Consider the following 14,510-nt stretch of genomic DNA (forward strand, 5'->3'; position numbering starts at 1 on the left):
CTTTGCGCTAGATTCCAAAAATGCAGGGTCAAGCAGTGTATCTGTGAAGCACATGATCTACTGTAGCATGCTCAGAGGAGAACATTTCTGCCTTGTTGACAGTTTATCGATGTTGCTGCACAGAAAGGAAGGACCCCGACTGTCAGTCTAGCTGCTTTGGACACAGGTAGCCTGTAATAACCCTTCGTCTCTGTTGTCATCCTCCCCTGTTCTGTTAATGGACTCTTCAACATGAGTGGGAATTCTCCGGTTACACTTTTCACCTGTTACCCTGTGATAGACGCTGGCTGCGACTCGTCCTCCAGAGGTGATTGTGATGTTTTGGGCTCAGGGGCGAAGCGCCAGGACCTGATGTTTGCGTCTGGGATGGGCAGGCCGGGTGGCAGAGTAGCTTCTGTGGTTGGAAAGGATGCTGATTGGTCGGTGGAGGTCAGTATACATTCATTATGGACTGTTGACACAGGCATGGCTGCAGGATAGTGGGAGCGGAGTTTTTGTTTGCTCCTCGGCAGCTGAGTGGCTTAGATGAGGTTTCTGTTGGAACGGTATTAATGGTGGGCGCCCACAATTGTCACAAAGGGGAATTTTTATTATGAATATTTCAGAATTTTACTGTGCATCTTTACACCTGCATAATAGGCTTATGAACAGAAAAAACTTGCTCCTGACAAGCGAGGAAGAAGCTACTTGCATTCCTTGCCTCATTCAAATGATTAAATGAGGCTCTAGAATAAAAGCCATAAGTCATTATCTTGGACAAGTTAATCCAGGAAGTAGGATGGCAGCTTTTCTATAAAGTGTGGACATAATGTCCAATTAAAATCTATTTTAAAATGGGTGATCTTTGCATTAAATCTTAAATGATGATTGGCTGTGTGAAATGATGATCACAGCTTCAGCCCTCAGCCCTCGACTGTCTGAGCTGCTGCTCTCTGAACGGCGAAGCAGAATGGCCAAAGCCTATCGCCATTTCTAGCCACTGCAGGACCACAGATGGGCCAGGGGACCTCGTATTAATGTTAAATAATCTCACAGAGTCAAAATTTCAGAATAAGGGATCTTTAAGTTGTTCAAGTTGAATATTTACATAAAGCTTGGCTGATAAATGTTCGGTTGATTTCTACCTTTGGAATGCCTGGACTTTGTGTTATTCTGTTCACACAGACTGAAAGTGTGGACGTAGGCAGTGATTTTGGGAGACATTTTGGAGGCTGCATCACTTCCCCCCCGTACCTGTGCGCTCCCAGGATGAATGGTGCTGATTAAAACAAAGACACCCACTCACCAACTGGGCTTCATCCTCTCCTTAACAACATGGCAGACGAATGGGTGCAGACTCGTGGGACCTCGTGAGAGAGAGTTGGCTAAAGACACGATGTTTTCCCCGACTGGTGGAAACACGGCGAGTCGAGGAGCAGCGCAGGAGCTGCCCGACTGAATTACATCTGTGAATTGATTGTAAGCGTGCCGTCTGAAAGTGCCACTGATTGCAGAGGCGGGCGAATGTGCTGGCGCCTAATTTGATCTCTGGGCGGTTAATGCAATCTGTGTTACAGCAATCAGAGCAGATTGGGATTAATGTGGACGTGCTGGGAGTGGAGAGGATGGGGCACCGCTGAACGTGGTCTGTTCCCACTAATCAATGTCCTATAGACAGAAACATAAAGATCATTACTTCAAATCTCACGCTGTCACCAAGGCGTCTTGGTCCCTCAATTTCAAGTTCCACACTTCTTTCTTCTTGCATTTAAATAATCAAACATTTTATTCATAAAGTGAATTGACATTGTCTGATTTGTGTTGGGCAGACACCAGAAAGGCTTCAGTACTATGAATTAAAGATATAAAAATATTATTTAAAAAAAATCCCATAGGCATTGAGTTTATTTGAGACCTGGTGACTGAAGGTTATCATACGATTTACATCATTTTCATCCGGGAAAGATACCCCTCAAGATGTAAATGTTTAATTGGATAAAATGGATTCACTTTTCTTTGATTTGCATTGCCCCTTTAGCAAATTAAATTCACAAACTCATTTACTGTGGCAAATGCATAGTCTAGAATCTCAGAAATGCATGTGGTGCTACAGTAAGTGTCCGTCTGTGTGTGTTATTTCATGTGTGTGTGAGCCCGAGAGACTGAGCGATTATTATATCGCGAACAGCTCCATGGAGCAGCGGTGTGTGCCAAATTCCACTCATCCCCATTATATTGTGCCAGCTCCCAAATGCCACATTAGCATGTCTGAAGAAGGCTTCTGAACCTGGCCGCCAGCGCTCAGCTTCCTCTCGAACGGTCCCGGGCTCACCGCATCACTATTCCTCGCTCGCCGAGCCTCCGGTCGGCGTTTCCAATCCACCGCGTGGGACGGCGCAGGGTCTCCTGCGAAAGTCGGCTTTGTCGCGCGGGATCGTCCCCCCCAAGGGTCGTTTCAAAGACAGGTGTTGTACGTTCGAGTCGCCTAACTCTTAATCAGGCTTCTTAGCATGAATTAGACATGGCTGCGTTGTGAGGGGATGAGCCAGGATTGCAGCTTAAATCGTGGATCATGAGCCGCACCGTAACCTGCTGGACCGTTCCCAGCATTCCGGGCCTTTACCCCGGCATTAGTGTTTCCCGGCGAGCGGAGATCTGAGCTGTTTCAACCTAGTAAATGTTACATTTGAATTGGACTTTACCAGACAGTGGTATAATGGAGGGGACTTTTTTCTTTTTCTTTTAAAGAACTGTGGCCGTTTGAGACAGAAAAGGGTCCTTGATGCCAATGCCATAGCGAAGGCGAACAAACCCAGGCCGGAGTCTTTGTACCTGCAGTGAAAAAACCGTCCCACAATTCCCTCTTGACTTTTCATCCGGCTCATACGGAATATGAAAGGAACCGCTTGTGCTGTGAAGTGAATGAGACAGATTTGGGGAGTGTTGTGTAATGTTTTGAAGGGCATTTTACAGTATCTTGGTTGTGCTTGATTCGCTAAAATGCCATGCTTTAAAAAAAAAAAAAAAAAAAAAAAAATTAGGTCAAAGGTCAGATGTCCATCAAACGAGTAGGGAGTGGCTTAATTGGCCACAAGTCTTGGGTAAATCATGACTTATAAGGTTGTTTTGCATGTTTCAGTCCCATTTTTGTATTACCTTTTTTTCAATGATTCAAAAACAACAGCTGTAATGAGTAAAGGAAAAAATACAGTTTCAATTATGCTTTGAAAAATACCTTTTTCTCAATATAAAACTAGTATTTTTTTTATTTGGTAACTATTTGGTGGTAGTTGTTTCTAGATGTTGTGAAAAATATTTGTGATGGGTGTGACCATTTTTATTTAAAGTGGTCTCTAGATTTTCTTTGTCCTGGTTATCGTCTTCGCTCTCCTTGGACACTCTGGACTGACAGCTTTGCCATGGAGAGCGTTTGGGCTGCTCCAAAATTAAAGTGCAATTATTCCACTCTCCCTCTCAGCGTGGCAGAAATGAGGCACTGGGAATAGAAGCAGACATTAGGCTGCACTTACCTCTTAAGCTCCCAGTCGCCTTGGTGGGCCGAGGGAGGCGAGTGAAGTGGATTCGGGGATGGGGAGATGGTGATGGCTGGTCTGAGGCGCGGAGGCGTGAGGAGGGGGCGTACTGCAGACGAGCGGAAGTGGTATTTTAACTCACTGGTGTACTCAGCGAGGGAATATTGATTGCTCAGACAATGGGAGGGCAATCAAAAACACATCTGATCGTCCGCTCCCATGTCTTCGCTCGTTTTTTCCCCCACCCCTTCAGTATTTTTTTCCGTCTGTGTAAAGTGGATAGGAGTGAAAGCCATTAACCCACCCACCTCCACCAAAAGACTGTGGACCCCGACACCTGACGTCTCCATTCTCCACGACCAGAAAGATTGTGAAGGAGAGTGCAGGTTAACATTCAGGAGAGGTTTAACGTCTGAGAGGCTGTTACCCTGTTCTAGCAGTTTGGACAAGTATTATGTTGTATTAAGCAACAGAGAGAATTCAGTAAAGTTTTATCAAGGTAATTATGTATGTTAAGCACTATGAAACACATTAAACCAGTTTCTACTAGAGAATACCACATTTTGTAATTCATTTAGTTGATCCTCTATTTCCGTGATTCCCAACCTTTTTTCAAGACAAGCCAGGACCCCTTAACCACTATTCCTTTCCGCAAGCACACATTAAAAGAATAGAATGATTAATCACTTTTATTTGCCAACAAATAAACCGTAGTAGTTTTTGTTATTATTCTCCTTGTTTTACACTGTATGTAATGTATAGAGTCTGTATCTGAGCTACGGCCCGACAGAATTCAGCCAGAGCTCGACCCGAGCCGACTGTTATGCAATGTGGTGCATATAAAAAAAAGTCACACAGTCAGTGCTTTTACTGCACCATTTCCATACAGCTATGACCCTGTAAGCTCTTGCGATGTTCAGCTTTTTTAAAGCCCGGCTTTCTTAGTGCAAATGAACAGGTTTAAAACATAATCGACAGCTGCTTGTCTCTGTTTCACCTCGTCATCTCTCTCGCGATAATTAAAAAGCATCACCTGATGACAGTGGCTGAGAATTTCAAATCAAATGAACATTTAGTTTTAAAAAAACAACATTTAATAAAACTAATTTACAACAGGCAATACACTTTTACCAATCACAGATGTACAAGCAGCGAGTAATGCAGAAAGGATAGATACTATACGAGCCAGCTGCAGGGTCTCATTTATAAAACTTTCAGCTCGACCTGAATCGACCTGAGCCCAACTGAAATAATAAAAAAATTGAGCCCGAACCCGACTCGACTCGGGTCAATTACATCTCTAACAACTTGCACATTTATAGAATGTTTTCTATTTACATTAATGAATCCATTTACATTTCAACAGCTGTTGTGCATAGATCAGAAGTGTAGATTAAGTTCAGATTTATTTCAAATGATATGTTTACATATATATTCACTATAATATGTGACAGAAAAAGGCAAATTAAATTAAATATGATGTATTACTCACTAGCACAAGGAATTATTATATATGTTGTAATGCTTTCTAATATGTCTAATATGTTATATATGTTCTCACTGCTTTCTAATGGTGATTGGTTAAAAGCAGAGGACACATTGCGCTGTGTGCACCGTGTGCTGCGCTGCAGTGTTTCACAATGACAATCAGTAGTAATAATTATATACTTTATGTCAAAAATGATTGATGGCATATCTGTATGAGGAAAAAGCGCGTGATTTATGACCATCTACCCTTCTACATTCTCCCCTTCTCCACTGGACAGTGGACACAGTGCGCGTAATTTATGGCCTTCTCCCTTTCTGCCTTCTCCATCGGACCCTGCGCGTAATTTATGACCTCCTTCCATCCTTCCCCCTTCGGACATCTGTTATGTAAGACAAGTATGTTCCCGCGATGACCATTCTTACATAAACACTTAGACAGGTTTTAAAAACAGATGTCTTACCACTCGTTTACAAACTATGGCTGTTGTGGGGTGTTATAAGCCAGCATACCATTACCTCTTTCTCGCAAACACTGAATCAACGTGTGACATACAAATCTCACACACACCTTAGAACGTTCTTTTAAAACAGAAACCTTATTTTTAAGTGTATGGTTTTACTCAACTACTGTTTCAGTGTTTAACACGTTTAAACACAATACTTACATAGACTTATTTTAAAAATACAAACGGATACTCTATTCATATACTGACTGAAATATGGTAGAACCCCCATTTTGTATGTAGGAAGTATCATAGCATCTTTCAGGACATACTCTATCGCTCTATCCCATGTGATGCATTACAGATGTCATATACACTTAGACTAACTTTAAAACATGTTTCCTTATCACTTGTTTACAACTACTGCTATTGCTGATGGCTTATGCCCCATTTCTCCCAATGACATCCCTTTCCCCACGCACATCCCTCCCCGGGTTCATCACACATTCTTCCCCGACACCTAGCAGGGTCTCATATTGACACACACACACACACACACACACACACACACACACACACACACACACACACACACACACACACACACACACACACACACACACAGACCAGAACAGAAACCTTATTTAAATGATATATGTTTTAAAAAACTGTTTCTAGTTAAAGAAAAACTATTTTGGCTTCAAACAATGTTAATTTCATACCCCTACTGTTAAAATAAATGAAACCGTTTTATGATTTCCCTCACACACACACACACACACACACACACACACACACACACACACACACACACACACACACACATACCCCTAGCACATCCTCCAAATCTTTTTAACACCTAACGCACCATATGTTTTTACAACGTGAGTCATCTGTTTCCACCATTCTCGCAAACGCCGAATCAACGTGTGACCTTTTACAAATATCACACACCCCTTTAGAACTTTCTTTTAAAACAGAAACCTTATTTTTAAGTGTATGGTTTTACTCAACTACTGTTTCAGTGTTTAACACGTTTAAACACAATACTTACACAGACCTATTTTAAAAATACAAACGCATACTCTATTCATATACTGACTGAAATATGGTAGAACCCCCATTTTGTATGTAGGAAGTATCACAGCACCTTCAGGACATACTCTATCGCTCTACCCCATGTGATGCATTACAGATGTCATATACACTTAGACTAGCTTTTAAAACAGATTTTCTTATCACTTATTTACAACTACTGCTATTGCTGATGGCTTATGCCCCATTTCTCCCAATGACACCCCTTTCCCCACGCACATCCCTCCCCGGGTTCATCACACATTCTTCCCCGACACCTAGCAGAGTCTCATATTGACACACACACACACACACACACACACACACACACACACACACACACACACAGACCAAAACAGAAACCTTATTTAAATGATATATGTTTTAAAAACTGTTTCTAGTTAAAGAAAAACTATTTTGGCTTCAAACAATGTTAATTTCATACCCCTACTGTTAAAATAAATGAAACCGTTTTATGATTTCCCTCACCCACACACACACACACACACACACACACACACACAGACCCCTAGCACATCCTCCAACAAAGCTTTTTAACACCTAACGCAACATATGTTTTTACAACGTGAGTCATCTGGTTTCACCATTCTCGCAAACACCGAATCACGTGGGACTTACAAATCTCACGTGCGCACACACACACACAGAGGCCTATTTAACAAGAGAGGCCCACGAGGTCTTCATTCAAACGGTTCGACATCGCAAGGATCATCACCGACTATGGACTCTCAGTAAGTTTTTCATAACACATAAACTATAAGTCTTGTTACAACGTATGTGTGTGTTTTATTTATTTATTTGTTAATAGGTGTAACTTTTCTGTAGAACCACTCGAAGGACCATCAAACCTGGCGTGTTTTGAAACACCGGGGTTCGAAAGTCTATGGACCGAGGGTTTTGGTGCGGGTGATTCTGAACCACAAATTTCATACCAAGGTAATTGTAAAAACCACAGATCCTACTAATAATAATACCACTACATAGTTGTGAGTGTGTGTTTTTGACCGTGTATGCATTCTAATAGCAGAACATTATCCAAATTACAACGTTGTAACCGAGGATGTTGGATGCTCAGCCGACAGTTTAGGTAATATATTTATGACTATCTAATACGGTTTTTATGAAATTTTCATCATATGGTTGTGATTGTAATATCTCTCGTTCTGTACAGCAACCATCAGACAACTAGTGGGCACCATTCCTAAGCCACGCGTTGATGATACAGGGGTCGACAAGCCGTCAGGTCGGAAGGCTACACGCAAACGCAAGCACCTAGCTCCCGTGGTGGATCTGTGCGTGGAAAAGGCACAAAAACATATGGTGAAAAAGCCGCAAGGTGTGTATTACATATGTTTTAACACAATTTATTATTATTTTAATAAAATATTGACAATCAGGTTTGATAAAACTATCAGGAAAGAAGACGAAAACAGCTTTCAAGCTCCCGGAAAAGCCAGAAGGTGTGTATTTACATGGTTTTAACGCAATCGTTATTTTAATGAAATATTAAATTTTAACATCGTGTGATTTTGTTACAGGTAGAATCCCCGTAAACGTTGATCTCGACTTTGTCACCGATTGGACCAACGCGGATTACAAAGCGTGGGATGCTGTAGATTTTGCCAGATCAGACATCGCTACGCAAACAGAACCAAACCACATCGACCCACAGAGGTACCGGCGGTTTTCTAATCATTCTGAATGCTGTGTATGCCTTAAACAGGTATTAGATAACATTGTTAAGGTGTATGACTTGCAAGAAAAGTTGATTAGTACTGTGGGGATTATAGCCAAAGCTGTAGAACATACATCAGATCTGAAGCGTGTTGATTGGTCATCGTTATCAACGGTTTTGTTGCGTTTAAGTGGCATTTCACGTGTGTAAGTGGTGTTTTAAACCTTGTTGTCAACCATAATGGAGTCGTCTAAACGTCAATGTATTGGTGGTGATGCAGTGGACAATTTTAATAAAACACTACACGACATGTTAAACGTCGAGACATGGGGGGAAATTGAGATGTTTAATAATGTTTTACATCAAATTCAAAATGGTTGTGGTGCTGAATCTGATCCAGTATCCTTAGAAGGATCGTCGATAAGGCATGCTGTGATAGACGGGTATCATGTTACACATAAACCACGGTTCAATGGGGTGGTACTGCGTCGTGATATTAATTTCAGATCCGTTTCGAGCAGCGACATAACATCATATATTTCACACATCCACGATGTATTCAAAGACATCGTAAAATTCTCACACACACTGGCCGGACAGAGCGGTGTTTTCGACGTCGCACTGAGTGGCGATACCCTGGTTTCAGATGTTAATGCGATCCTTTCACCCGCGAATAACCATTCGTATGAAATTCTGATGGACGCCATCGAAAAAATAATCCAAAGCAATAAAAAAATCATGTGCGATGAGACACTACACCTGACTGTTTCAATCGCTAGAGGTCGTGATGGGGGCGCACGGCGTAAATTGCGTGATTTGGCTCATGATCAGATAATAAGCAAGAACAGGATGAATCTATTCTGCCCCGTTAATGTCACAAACCAATTGTGCTTCGCGATATGCCTGGCAAATTTTGTAAACCCTGAGAAACCAACAGCTTATTTAGAAAAATTGGCTGCCACATTTCAGACACGGTGTGGACTACCTATTCACCATAAAGTCGGCTTTAATGATGTTCCAAAATTTGAGAGCTTATTGGACATCAAGATTGTGATCTTTTACAGATCAGACGTAGGGGTGTTGCAGAAATTTCAAACTAGCACTGTACCGCATACAAAAACAGCCTTTTTATACATACACGACAGCCATTACTACGGAATATTAAACCTCAAGGCGTTCATGGGGGTGCCGTATGTCTGTGAATTCTGCTATGCCGGTTACACTTCGTTCCGAGAGCATGGTTGCAAATACAGGTGTGATGTTTGTAACGACCCCGGATGCCCTTCAAGGGTCACAGGTTCGAGATATTGCTCGTCTTGTGGGAGGTTTTGCAAGTCTGATTATTGTTTTGACAAACATAAACAGCCGCGTCCTATGAAGAGCGATCCTGGCGTGGTGGCGTCAAATTGTGATCTTACAAAATTTTGTAAGAATTGTAACAGGCGTTACCACGTTAGTGTTAAAAAACCCAAACCACACACGTGTCCGACACCACACTGTGTTCATTGTCGTGAAGAACTGATTCCAGACGCTAAGCATGAATGCTTCATACAACCCATTAGATTGAAGGAGACAAACAACCACTACATTTTTTTTGATTTTGAAACACGTTTCGAGAACGGCAAACATCATGCAAATTTTGTTTGCGCAATTACATTTACAGGTGTGGAGTTCACGGCTGAGGGTGACGGGTGTGTGCGTGAATTTGTGAATTGGCTCCGTCGACCGAGGTTCAACGGTTTCACATTTTTAGCACACAACGCTGCAGGGTTTGATAATTTCATACTTTTGGAATATTACTCCAAAAACGGGATCAAACTAGATGTGACAATGACTGGATGCCGTCTGATATTCATGTATGATGCATGTTTTAAACAGCGTTTTATCGACAGCTATTCTTTTCTACCGATGAGTCTGGCAAAAACAACAGCTGCGTTAAATCTCACCACCACAGAAAAGGGTTATTTCCCACACAAGTTTAACACACGCTCAAACAGCCATTACATAGGCCCATACCCGGATAAGACCTTTTATGGATATGACAACATGTCCAATGCTGGCAGACGTGAATTTGATGACTGGTACAACGAATCAGCGTGCGGTGTTTTTGATTTTCAGAAGGAACTCCGTTTCTACGGTCGAAACGACGTCGTGCTGTTAAGAGAGGCGTGTCTGAAATACCGTGACGAGTTCATAGAATGCACGGGTCTAGACCCTTTTGGTCAAACCACGTTGGCGTCGTGCTGCATGGCTGTATACAAAACACACTACCTACCGCGTGATACACTCGCTCTTACACATAACAACGCGTACACAAGCCAAAACAAGGCATTTTCAGACATTAGCATCGAATGGCTGGAATATGTCAAAACAACCAGGCATGTGCACATCCAACACGCTCTGACAGAGGGTGAGGTTGTGGTTGGGAAATACTGTCTTGACGGCTATTATGAAAAAAATGGTCGTAAATACGGTTTAGAATTTAATGGGTGTATGCATCACGGACATGATTGTAAATACACACCCACCCAGACTCATCCTTTGTCAAGGCTCCCGTACAGTGTTTTAAGAAGGCAATTTGATGATAAGATTGAAACCCTCACCAAGGTGTACGGCTTAAAAGTCGAAGTTATGTGGGAGTGCCAGTGGCGTCGTTTAAAACAGGTCGAACCATCAGTCATAGAGTTCATGTCGACATATGCACACCCCAGTCGTCTAAAGCCGAGAGACAGCCTCTTTGGCGGTCGAACGAATGCGTACAAACTCTATCACAAAACATCGGACGGTGAAAAAATTCGTTACTTTGATTTCACCAGTCTCTACCCGTTTTGTCAATCATCAAAGGAATATCCGATCGGCCACCCACAGATCATTTTGAAAGACTTTGATAGTCTCGAAAATTACTATGGGTTGGTTAAAGCAACGGTGTACCCGCCACGTGGTCTCTTACACCCTGTGTTGCCATACCGATGCGGCGGCAAACTAATGTTCCCGCTTTGTAGAACATGTTGTCATCTTGAGAATCAAGCGTCACCATGTACTCATACTGACGGCGAGAGATCTCTTTCGGGTTGTTGGGTCAGCATTGAATTGATGAAAGCTGTACAGATGGGCTATGTTTTGGCAGAGATTCATGAAGTGTGGCATTTTGAACAAAGATCAGAAACGTTGTTTGCAGATTATGTGAAAACGTTTCTACAATACAAGCAGGAAGCCAGTGGGTACCCGCCGGGGGTTGTGACGGATGTTGAAAAGCATGCATACATTGAAGATTATTTTCAAAAACAGGGTATCCGTCTGAATCCTGAAAAAATCTGTTCAAACCCTGCAAGGAGAAATATTAACAAACTCCTATTGAACTCACTTTGGGGCCGATTTTCAATGCGGGAAAACCTTCCATACACAGAGTTGTTGAAAGATCCTGACGACTTTTCGCGATACATTTTTGGGGGCGGTCGTGAAATCACACATTTTGCATTTGTCTCGGACGAAGTGGCATTGGTTCAGTGGCGTTATGCAGACGGTTATGGCGCTCAAATGCGTGACATTAATGTGTTTCTTGGAGCGTTTACAACGGCTCATGCACGCCTAGAATTATATTCTGTGATGGAGAAATTGGGTGATCGGCTGCTGTACAGCGACACAGACAGTCTAATCTTTGTCTCAAAAGATGGTGACTGGGAGCCACCCCTAGGTCCATATCTGGGCGATCTTACTGACGAGGTAGGCCCCGGGGATTACATTACAGAATTTTGTTCAGGCGGTCCGAAAACATATGGTTACATCACCGCTAACGGTAAGACATCCATGAAGGCCAAGGGTATCACTCTCAATGCTGAAAATTCAAAAGCTGTAAATCTACGCTCTCTGGTTGATTTGGTTAACAGCTATGTAATAGATGGAGACCGGTCGCAACATGTTTTAACACGCACAAACACAATTACCAGGAATAAAAGACACCTCACATTACATAACAAATCAGATGTCAAAAGGTTCAAAGTTGTGTACAACAAACGAGTCCTGCTCCCAGACTTTACGACGCTCCCCTATGGGTATTGACACAAGATGACTTTGAGAGATGTCACAGGTAAATATGTAAATAAAACATTTTTTTTTTTTTTTTATGTCTGTAACATCTGTATATATGTACAGTTTTCTATTATTTGTATCTGTGTGATTTTCAACATGTTTGTAACATATTGTATATATGGATGTTTGCATTATTTGCATATGTGTGATTTTTTCAATATGTCTGTGACATTTGTATGTTTATATTTGTATTTTTATGCTATTATATGCATGTGTGTTATTTTCTACAATAAAAATTTATGTGTGTCATCTCAGGATTCGATCTCAGATTGCAACATCCGTTCTCGTGTATAGTAAGCGGACCATCAAACTCTGGAAAGACGTTTTTTGTGAAAGCGTTAATAGCCGATGCCGACCGCTTAATATCTACAACGATTGAAAACATTGTCTACATTTACGACTGCTGGCAACCTCTTTATGACGAGTTGTTAAAAATTAGGAATATTAATTTTATACAAGGTATTCCTGACACACTATCGGACGACCAACTCTTGCCGCCGACCAAACCATCGCTATTAATTATCGATGACTTAATGGATGTTGCGAGTGGCAATAAGCAGGTTGAAAAAGTGTTTACACAATACGTGCATCATAGAAATCTCAGCGCTATCTACATGGTTCAGAATTTGTTTTTTCAGGGGAAATCCAGCAGAACAATCAGTTTAAACACAAATTACCTAATACTTTTCAAAAACCCAAGAGACAATACACAGATTGCTGTATTAGCGAGACAGATGTATCCGGGTAATACCAAATTCTTCCTTGAATGTTTTAAAAACGCTACTGAAAAACCCTTTGGCTACCTCATGATTGATTATAAATCTAGAACACCTGACACACTTCGTCTCAGAACGGATCTGCTTTCAGAGTATCCGGTGGTCTATGTTCAGAAAAAAAGAGTTTAGACGCTGATATGTCTAATCGTCTTTATAGAAATCTGCCGCTTCTAAAACTCTTACTTAAGGCTAAGCCGATACAGAGACGTCTCATTTTACAAGAATCTTCGAATGAGTTGATTCTAACCTTATGCGAAGTGGCTTTGAATGTGCTCAGCGGTACAATACCATTGACAAAGTCACAATATAAAAAGTTGGAAAAAAGAAAAAAGCTATAAAATTCATAGCCGATAAAAAAATTGGTGTGTTAAGAAAGAAATATGTGATCAATCAAGAGGGCGGGTTCCTTTTACCTCTGTTAAGCGTCGCAGTTCCCTTTATAAGCAGTTTAATAGCGTCAAGACAGGGGGGCTAATGGAACACGCTGAAAGGATGTATTTGGTACCCCAGCGACAGCTGGACAGGTTAAAATACGATGGTGCACCTATACCTCTGAGACAACGCGCGGAAAATGATTTGGATGCATCGATAAAAAGTGTTTTGGACAGAACTGATTTGGGGGATTATGAAAAAGCCAAATTATACTCGACACTCTTGCAGAGGTATATATCGGTGGTTAAGCAGGGTGATCATGAGACTAAATCGATAACGCTTAACCTACCACAGGCATCTGAAAATGTACAGACATCACCCACAGAAGCAACGACCGTTGATGACGACGCTACGGTTAAAGAGGTTTTACAAAATGTACCGCAGAGAAGTAAAAGGAATGTCCGGTATATATTAGAAAAAATGATGAAATCACAGGGGGTTGCTGCATGGGGTAAAGATGGCGAATTTGTTTTCAACGGTACGATCATTCCAGGATCTCACATTTTCGATTTGGTTAAGAACGTTACCACGTCTCAATCTATGAATCCTCATAGGAGACCCGAGGGGTGGCGTGAATTCCTGAGTGCTATAGCAATGTTGAACATACCTCTTTCTACGGTTCCAAACAGACGTGTTAAAGATGAGGTCAATTCATTTAAAAACATTAACAAGACTTTTACCACCCGTGATGATGATGGTGATTCAGAACCACCCGTGTTTTCATCGCCACGTTTAGATACAAGCGCATGGTTACATTTTTAAAAAGTGTATACAGTCTTGTTTAAAACGTGTTTGAACATGCGATGACAATAAACAAACTTGATGATACATATATTTGTTTTTCGACTCATTTATTTAGAATAAGATTTTTTCATAAACACCTCACCAGATTGTATACATTGAGAGTTTTTAAACATATCACAATTATAGACATGCGGGTGTAGTTTTTTCACAAATAGCGAGACCTTTTTATCATTTTTAGTCAAGTCATTGGAATATT

The 14,510-nt window shown here is 41.5% G+C and overlaps 1 protein-coding gene and 1 long non-coding RNA gene across 3 annotated transcripts in view; both read left to right on the forward strand.

Moving 5' to 3' along the window:
- tex264a (testis expressed 264, ER-phagy receptor a) overlaps positions 1-14,510 on the forward strand; it is an 85,866-nt gene that overhangs the window by 28,816 nt on the left and 42,540 nt on the right. The gene's annotated exons all lie outside the window — the stretch shown is intronic.
- LOC114800718 (uncharacterized) lies at positions 7,418-9,134 on the forward strand. Of its 2 annotated transcripts, none has more exons than XR_003751426.1 (5): positions 7,418-7,474; positions 7,566-7,625; positions 7,710-7,874; positions 7,954-7,998; positions 8,077-9,134. It is a non-coding gene; the product is annotated as an uncharacterized LOC114800718 (long non-coding RNA). The 2 variants fall into 2 exon arrangements; XR_003751427.1 differs by having other exon boundaries at positions 7,433-7,474; positions 7,563-7,625.

Source organism: Denticeps clupeoides, chromosome 12 (assembly GCF_900700375.1).
Source record: "Denticeps clupeoides chromosome 12, fDenClu1.1, whole genome shotgun sequence".
In the NCBI taxonomy this organism is placed as follows: Eukaryota; Metazoa; Chordata; class Actinopteri; order Clupeiformes; family Denticipitidae; genus Denticeps; species Denticeps clupeoides.